Source organism: Penaeus japonicus, unplaced genomic scaffold (assembly GCF_977035675.1).
Source record: "Penaeus japonicus unplaced genomic scaffold, GWHDUDI00000001_assembly GWHDUDI00000009, whole genome shotgun sequence".
Classification (NCBI taxonomy): domain Eukaryota; kingdom Metazoa; phylum Arthropoda; class Malacostraca; order Decapoda; family Penaeidae; genus Penaeus; species Penaeus japonicus.
Window position 1 is genome coordinate 14763408 of NW_028234411.1, and position 7500 is coordinate 14770907.

At 42.5% G+C, this 7500-nt stretch overlaps 1 protein-coding gene across 4 annotated transcripts in view; it reads left to right on the forward strand.

The window, feature by feature from the left end:
- The window catches only part of LOC122242670 (SIN3-HDAC complex-associated factor), a 58557-nt gene that overhangs the window by 8610 nt on the left and 42447 nt on the right, over positions 1-7500 (forward strand). The window contains exon 1 of one of the 4 annotated variants that reach the window (XM_086539766.1): positions 616-699. The exons of the other annotated variants lie outside the window; for them this stretch is intronic. The gene's annotated coding sequence lies outside the window, so the exon portion shown is untranslated. Of the gene's footprint in view, positions 1-615; positions 700-7500 lie in introns of those variants that run through there. 4 annotated transcript variants of the gene reach the window in all.

Consider the following 7500-nt stretch of genomic DNA (forward strand, 5'->3'; position numbering starts at 1 on the left):
CGTTTCTGACAAATAACTTACTTGTTTATTGGATTCTAGGTCCCAGGCAAATAATGACCGAACTGTAACCGGGTTTCACGTTCAAGTGTAATTATAATTACAATTTGTGTACTTGGGATTTTGTTCAGTTACTTGCGTATGTGAGTTATGTACTGGCTCTTTCTAGACGTGTGATCTTGGTCAGTCACCCATCCAAACCTGAAATATGACCATTGGAAAGTTCCCATACCTTTTAACGCGTCCTCTAGATCTCACTCTCACTTTACCGCATAACCAAAAACGGAAGAAGCCGTGGCCTTTCCGCAACGCGGATTTCATGCGGATGCATTCACTGAGTGATGTTTTATTTAAACTCGCACAGAGAAGGGGGGTATTAACCCACATATTTAATGTGCAAGAAAATGGTATTTTGGAATCTCATATGCACTGTAATTCAGTGATTACATCAAAGAATATGCAATTGTTCAAGATCGTAGTTGTCACTAGTTAACAAGTTTCATACTAAGTTCGAATGTGTTTTATGTGTATGTATACTAACATTCACCTAGTTCCCTACTTACCTTGGCACACTGTCTCCCGCCCGTTCCCTTGCAACACCGTCTCCGCTGTTGAGTCACAACTCGCCCCTCGTGCACTCTGCTCGCGCCTAGGCTCACCGCCATCCTGTACAAACTTTCTTCCGTGTAATGCGGATCCATGGTGAGCGTTTTACGTACACACATACACAAACATATATGCACACAAAGACACACTCAAGTATGTAATTTATGTTTTATAAATATTTATGCATGTGTTTACACATGCAGATAATGCAATATGTCTAGTTCTGATACAAACGTGTCATACATGGGGATGGAGATGAAAGTGATCAAAGATATGTTTTCTACTGTCTCGAAATCAAGCTTTTTATCTTTTGATTACCTTTTTGTACAATCTCTCTCCCTTCCTCCTCTTCTCCACTGCCCGATGTTATTATTAAAGGATGAAATTGTAAGAATATTAAACGGTCTATGCTTTGATGCAGATGGCGTATAGTCATATTACTTCTTTGGATGCAGACAGAACTCGTATAAGAATGGCTGAAGTAGGAAAACCACCATGACTAGCGTCATACTTATATCTACCCTTTCACACTACAAGTCAGAGGGTCAAGATTATAGCATTGCTGTACTATCAGTTTTCAACAGTATCCGGGTAATGGTAACTCGCCCCCGCCCCCACCCCCACCCCACCCCCATTTTGCTTTGTTAATTTTCCAGTGTATATTTTTCAGCCATGAGCGATACCTTGGATAAAACTGTCTTCAGTTTCCGCATTTGTCTGATCACTCTGCTATTAAGCCTTGCTCACGTTGCCAGTGGAGGTGACATTTGAAGGTTTACCGAGCTAGAACTGGTGGCCATGGGAGAGGCGGTAAAATTATGGGATTTGTCCAGACAATATTAGTATTTTGTATAATGGCTGTGGTGAGGATTTACTTGTGAAGAATAGTCCTAAGGTCCATTTGATACTTTATTTACAAGATGCGAATTGTGTCAACACTAGGCCCTCTCTTGCTTTCACGATGTAATCGGAAATATCAACCTTAGCTTCTCAGGGAAAGCTGCAGTGACTCTTTGCAGACGGATGTGCTTCTGGATAGCGAAGCATTTGCCTTAATGATAGAGTGGACAGCGGGACGAAAGTGGTGTAGTATAACGAACAGTCGATAGCGAGGCTGAGAATGTCGATAATGAGAAGTAGGTCAGTAAGGCAAGGCGGGCCGATGTGGCCTCTCCGGCCTCTCCAGCACATGTGCACCTTATCACAACACTTGCAGCCTCCATCACATCTCTGAATGTTCTGACACGTCATTTTGCCCATCGCGTTCAGTCGTATTTCCTGAGTAGCAAGTACTAGTATTTCGATTTTGCGTAGAAGCGCCGAGTGACATCCACTGGCGACATTCTTCATTGATGACCGTTCACCTCCCCCTCCCTCTCTGCTCCTAATTTTGACACAACGTCATATGTGTATAACCTCTCTCTTTGTCTGAGTACAGAAATTTTAGAAGGCTGGCCGTCAGTTCGTCCTCTTTTTTCCCTTTCTCTGCGACCTACTTTCCCCTTCCTTGCGTGGACCCAAGTGTACCAACGCCCTCCTCCTTTTCTCTCCTCTCAGCTGCCTTGTTCACTCTAAGCTTGCAATTTTGAATAACGTCTGAATGGCGATATTGTGTTCTCTGACCGTTTAACCTTCCTAGTTTCTAGCTTGTCGTTTGTTGACATTTTAAGGAAGATTAAAAGGCATGCGAAAGTTAATTTATAGAGAAATCCCACTGATATTTTTACGCGACTCTTCGTGTCGTCTAAACTTTTTTTTGTTTTGTTTTTGTTGAAAAGGAAAGGGGTCTAATTGCTTATATGAATTTTTTTTTCTTTAGCTTGGAAAGCCTCCTAATAGACGCCATTTTTATCCTAGGGAAGTAGAATGAGGTAGGGGTTCACATGTCTCCCGGAAGTAGTGTTAACTGAAAAAATAGGAAATAATGATTCTTTGGGTCTATACGCACTGGGTACGTTTTGGTCCATGCGGTACGAATTAAGGGTGTAGGACTGATCTAAAAGGTGTGTCGCGTTCGCCTCTTAGCAAGGACGCCATCCAGACTTGCGTCCTCACTGTTACAGAATTGTGTTTCCGGTATGAGTACACTTATCAGCCACCTCGATTTTCCACTTCGATCGTTGTGTGCTTTTAAGATCTGCTCCAGATGTTGTCGAAAACTGTTCTATTTGTTCACTTGTTACGCTGCATCTGTACTAATTGAACCGAATATCCTTGGATTCTATATTTAAAAGAAAAATATATTTTCATGCAAGTTTCCTCCGCGATAAGAGTACACGTGGCAGACATGTAAGGCGGGTGGCTTTTGAAGGAGGCGGCCTCATTCATCCCACTCCTGTACCATAAGTGGGGGAGGGTGTCTTCTAAAGTTTGTACCCCATTCCAGAATTACAACTCATCACTTGCGATGTGATAAGGAAAGTATGTCATACAAATATACACATGTTTTAGTCAGATAAACTAAAGGTATATTCGAATACGTTTTCCTGTATAAAAAGATCTTAGGAAGTAGGAAAGTGTTAGATTTTTAATGAAACCTAAACTTTTACTCATCATTAAACATATTGTAGCAGACAAAGGCGTTTAGGTCAACACTGTGTTAATCGGCATGCAGAATAACTCGAGATACACATATCAACCTTGCGTAATGTGTGCAAATGAAGTTGCACAGGTGAGTGCTGTGGTTTTGTAGAGTAAGAGGCTCTATAGATGGTAACAGAGGGTAGTAATCGTGCATAGGAATACGTCTTGGTCATTATAAGTTATGTAAGTGGCTGGGGTTGACAAGTGTGGGCAGGTCTTTATTGCAGGTTTGGAACTCGATGCGGTTATCTTCTTGGCCGTGACGATGCTAGGTCCTTCGTGTCCCACCAATCGTATCATTAGAGTCCCAGATCTCTTGGCCAACCCAGTATTCATCCATATTGATACCATTACTTAATTTTGTGATTGGAATTAAATACATGAAATCATTCCTCATTTCAAAGTCTCGTTCCCACGCAGTTTCTAGATGGTTTCATTTTTGTGTATTGGCTTAGACTTCTACTCGATTTCGTTTTGACTGTTTGAAGAGATGGTGCTGACATCTCAAGTTCAATAAATTTCTTTAGAACGATAATGATTCGGTTTAGAGTGACGATGAGGCTTTGATGACGTTTAGAGTAGTGAAAGTGACAACGAGTTTTAGTTAGGGTTTGTTGTGGCGTTGTAAGGCTCACCTTCCCCTGTTGCGGTCTCGGCTCCCTTCGGCGGTGGCCCAAGGGATGTGGGACCGCTTGTGATATGGAGCGAGATCAATACACGATTTTGTTCATAAAATATTTAGATGATTTTCAAGAAATAAGGGGCCTTGGAAATACCGGGGTATGCTTGTTATAGAGGACATTGTGTAGGTATTCGTATACCTTACGAACTAATGAAAACATTTTAAAAGACGGTCCATGATTCGTTCCCTTGCTTGTGTGCGACCGTGTTCACTAGACTACTCGCGTGCCACTGGTCTGGCTCTATTTTTTTAACGCGTTACACCAACATAGCCTTTGACTGCTCCTTGCATAATGTTAATGTCTACCTCTGTAAAATGTCGGGATTGTACAGATGATTTAACGCTGTCGGCTTATTGTGTAGTGTAGCAGCCCAAGGTGCTGCCGGGAGTGATGGGGAGCCGCTCGTGTGGGGAGATCAATACTGGGTTGACGCTTCCCACCATCCTCGCACTCAACAGCTGACCTACTTCATCCTCGCTTGCTGCTCCCCACTCGGCTATCCCACTCGGCCTATCCGCCCTGATATATCATCATTTGTTTTGTTTTTCGTTCTTTTTGTCATCATTCGCCCTGAACTCTGCCCTGTGAAGTAGATTCCCTCTCCTAGGCCGACCCCGAATCTATTCATCTGGCTGTCACTCACCATCGCCATTTTACTTGTTATTTGCCTCATTTCATTTTCGTTTCAAAGCTACAACGCTTGCAGCATAGGTGGGAGGTGTGTGTGTGTGTGTGTGTGTGTGTGTGTGTGTGTGTGTGTGTGTGTGTGTGTGTGTGTGTGTGTGTGTGTGTGTGTGTACACACGCTCGCTTGTGCTGATGCATGCAGGTTTGTATGTGGGCCCATGAGAAACAGTGTATGTATGTAGTTTAGTAAATCAGCTTGGATAAGCATTGGAAATACTAAGAACATGAGCGAAAATTCTTAAAGCAACATGTAATCGGTTAAAAAAATAAGCGTGTCTCGCATGTGTTTACTCTTCCACTATCCGAGAAACATCCATCCTCTTTGGCATTGTACCAAAGGATAATTGTTTGAATGCACCTTTTGTGGTACATGAGTCTGCATTTAACGGCCTGGTGTTTAGGCCTCGGCTCTGTTCAATAGGGTTGTATAATAGTAAAGCGATAACGCTGCAAAGTTATCGTCGGGTTGCACATTTTTGTAAGCGATGATTAATTATTGAATTTCAGTATGATAAACGTTTTGTCAGAAATATAGTAGTGGATGCTGAAATAAATTAACAAAGGTTATAGTTTAAATACTATACATGTGTAGAGATCAGAGCGCTTCTTCTGACGGCACTGTTTGGCACCCTACTGTAGCTTGTTACCCCCCTCCTTTCTTCACGGTGGCCCCGCCCCCGCATATGGTTGGCTCACTCTCTCCCACTGACCTACATTCAGAACCACACACGCCTAGTTGCACCAGACTCAAGAAATGTCACTCATTCTGTCGTGTTAGCTTTGCACATGTACGATCATATCGCCGCTTTTTAGCGGTAGTGGCACTCATTGTCCACTGATACTGGCAGTTAATATGTCGAGATGGACTTGGAAATTTTAGTCCAGGTCCTGGCGTTTGTGTGCTGGAATGCGTACTGTATCTGGCCACTGCGCTCAGGCGAATTGGAAATTGTTGGATCAAGAACTGCTTCCTCGCCATACTGCTTAAGACCAGAATTTGGCTTTGGCACCATTACACCATGGAACAAACCTCGACTGACCTACATACATTTATTATTTTACCTGGTTTTTTAAATATTGATTGCAGCTCATATAGGTATTTAATAGACATAATACCATTTTAAATGGGGTGTGCCTTATATTTATTAAGAGATGCAAGGAAAGTTCTTTCCATTAAAGAAGCGCTCCACCTGCAGTGGGTTCCTACACCCAACGCTCAGTGAAAATCTACCGATGAAAGTGAGTGAACAAAAAACGAGTTAGCACACGCCGATTCTCACTTTAGGTGGGTCAACTTTCTCCTGCAATGATCCATCTTATTTCTCTTTCCACCTGTTATGGTACACAAGAGGTTCCATGCGAAAGAGGAACCGCTTTATAGTACAGGTAGTTCAGTGAAACCATGTTTCGATTGTCATTACTTAAATGAATAAAGTAGACTTAATTTGAAGTTCCAGATATACGCACCATCAGTGTCGCTAAGTGTTGCATAATGTAGCAAGTAGATGTTCAGACTAAGAAACGTAAAGTTTTCCTGGGATTCTCAAGGCATTATGCATTAGCAATACATATAATGCTTAGGTCTCGCACAAAGAGAAAGGAGCACCTCCATAATGTCACGGTTATTTAAAAAGGTTTATGCCTGGTCCACGTCACTACTCCAGCTCTTGGTCTATACCTCCAGACACTTTCCTTTACTCCCACCCTTGCCGTATTTATCTCTACTTTAACGCTATCCATTCCTATTCCGTGTATATACTCCAGTATCTTTCATTGTTTTGTTATTTACCATATCATTTCGATCAAGCACTATATGATCGTCAGTCTCTCTTGCATTCCCCACACCGACTGCATAACAGGTATCCGAGCACTTCTGTTTCTATTCTCGTTTTGCATGCATTACCCCCACCCCCACACACACACACATACACCTTTCTCTCTTCTCTATCAATCTATATCTTTCTCTCTCTCTCCCTCCCTCCGTCCCTCCCTCTCCCACACACATTCTCCCCTTGCATCCCCCATCTCTCTCCCCATACCCCCTCCTCTTCATCTCCTCCCCAGTTCTTAGACATGCTGGCCTTGTTCTCACTCTCCTTGTTCTCGTTTCTCTTTCTTGGGGGAAAAGCGAATTGCTAAATACCGAGGAGAGATTACTTGTTACCATGGACACAATTTGTTCTGAGTGGCTGACAAGGAAGTTGTAGCGAGGGCATCTTTCAGGTGTGGATTCGTAGTTCTTGCATGGCTGACGAAACATGGCAGCGTGGACGTCGACCGTTAACTTCTGCAAGTCTTCTCACACTTGTGCTGGGGGATAGTACGCTATCTCAGCCTCCACCGGAAAGTTTGTGTGTTGAGGTTTGACCCAAAGACATGACCATAGATATGTGAAGATCTGAATGGATTAAATATACCATGATCTGTTTGTGTTACCATAGTTAAGGGTCAGGCGGCTGTATCTGGTAGTGTAGGCGTTTAGCTTTACTCAATTCAGTTCACAATCTGCACGCACATCAGATGGACAATTCGTTTCCAGCCATGATCTGATCATGACGCAGTTCCCACGTACAGCATGAAACTGACTGATGGAATTGCAGTTGATATCGAAAATGCTGTATCGCGACTAATATACTAATGTATCGCTGTAAAGGATTTTCTTTCGTCTCACACAAACACTTCAGTTTGCCTTTATAAAATATGCGCTAGCTACATCATCAGCTCGCAATCACATAAGATTGTAAGCATTTTGGTCAGGTTTATTTTGTTTGTCCAGCTAAATATCGTAGCATATATACGTTTCGAGACATTATTCAATTTTGTCTTCGTGAGGCAATACGCTACTTTTCATCTCATATCTCGCAATGCCGTTAAACGTATTTTAGATGACATAGGGTTGCAGGTTAGAGGAGTGGTGATTAATATAGTGGTTGAATTAGACATAA